The 1625-nt window shown below is 41.7% G+C and overlaps 1 protein-coding gene across 13 annotated transcripts in view; it reads right to left on the reverse strand.

Moving 5' to 3' along the window:
* Nucleotides 1-247: 247 nt before the first annotated feature.
* Nucleotides 248-1625, reverse strand: part of RBFOX1 (RNA binding fox-1 homolog 1) — a 1162992-nt gene continuing 1161614 nt past the window's right edge. For all 13 annotated transcript variants that reach the window (XM_059484829.1, XM_059484819.1, XM_059484826.1 and 10 more), the window contains one exon: nt 248-1625. This exon is cut by the window's right edge. The gene's annotated coding sequence lies outside the window, so the exon portion shown is untranslated.

Genomic DNA, 1625 nt, shown 5'->3' on the forward strand with positions numbered 1-1625 from the left:
CCTGCTGGCTGTCTGTCCCACGCTGGCCACGGACACGGGGACAGACACACGGACAGCAAGCAGCCCCCACACACCCCAGGGGCAGGGCTGGCACCGGGTGGGACCAGCCCCAGCAGGAACGGCCCCGTGCCCCACGGGCAGAGCTCTGGGGCACACCGTGGGCACAGGGCCGTGGGGACACCGTGGGCACGGCCCTGGCACCCACACAGCGAGCAGGGAAAGCAAAATGACTTGGAACACCAACGGATTTGTACCTTTTCAGACTAAGCTTTTATTTTGATATTACAAACCATTTTTCTTTATTCACAAATCACGGTTGTGATATAAACACTAATTTCTAAAGACAGATATACACATTTTCTGGGTTTGTAGGGTTTTTTTCTTTTTAAATCTGTTTAGAAGTCACTATATTCCACATATGGTAGTAATAATTTTTTCATAAGTCATATTATCAGTAGTTATTTATATAAGTGAAAACATTCCCAATATATATTGTAAAAAAATTTCAAATGCTTTTCTTACATAACTATTTCAGACATACATTTTAAAATGACTACTAGGAGTACTGTAGGAGTTTTATAAACAAAATATTTTCTAATATGGGCTGCACCCTCAACCTTTCAAGATAATTTTAATAGACTAAAACGCCATATAATCATTTGGAGAGTGGGAGCTGTAAAGCCATCTCAGGAAAATTAAAATTGCAAATAAATTCTGTTATTCTCTACATTAGACATTTTGTGTGTGCAATTCCAAAAAAGATGTCTCATCCACACTTTAAATTGGAAGCCTAACATTTGGTAAACATTTTTCAATTTGCTTTCATCACGGTGTTTAAACAAAATTTACTTTTTCTTTTTATTAACAGGAGGCTTGTTTTGCATATCTTACATAATAAATGTGGGGATCGAACTCTTAATAAATTTCGGTTCATTCCCTCACCAGTATAAATATATGTTACTGCCCCATTTTTCATCGATTAATATAGTCTCTTTCTCTCTCTGTTTCAATTTTAAAGATAATTTATTTATCATCCTTAGATATAAATGCTACAGAAACTTCATTTTCAAATCTTGTGAAACTTTATTGATGGTTATTGTTCAACTGATCATACTGCATGCACATACGATGACAAAGAGAAAGCCTGATCACAAACACTTTTTTTAAAGCAGAGTTGTTATAGCAAGTTGGCAGGTTCACAGCGGTGAGTTGATCATTTACTAAGGTGCTGGCCGTGTGGCAGCACGTTACACATGAGGATATAACTACCTGCAGCAAACCCCTGGCGGGACGCTTTGCCGCGTTTATTTATTTAAATACAAAACCAAGAAGACCCGTGACAAACACCCCAACTTAGGTTAACTTGTAAACAGGACAACATGGAAAGAGTCCAAACATATGCACAGACAAACTGCAATTTTTCAATGGTGCCTGGAAGCGTTTCCCGGGCGCTGCTGGGCGGTGCCGGCCGGGCCGCGACCGGCGGCTCCTCCCAGGAGCGCTGGGGTGGGAGAAGGTCCTGCTTTTGTCCCAGGTGCAAAACTTGTCTTGGGCCCAAAATCGAGCAGAATGGCCTCGGTTTGGGTTTGGAAATCGAACGGTGGGGGTTGGAAATCGAACGGTGG

Source organism: Ammospiza nelsoni, chromosome 17 (assembly GCF_027579445.1).
Source record: "Ammospiza nelsoni isolate bAmmNel1 chromosome 17, bAmmNel1.pri, whole genome shotgun sequence".
NCBI lineage: Eukaryota > Metazoa > Chordata > Aves > Passeriformes > Passerellidae > Ammospiza > Ammospiza nelsoni.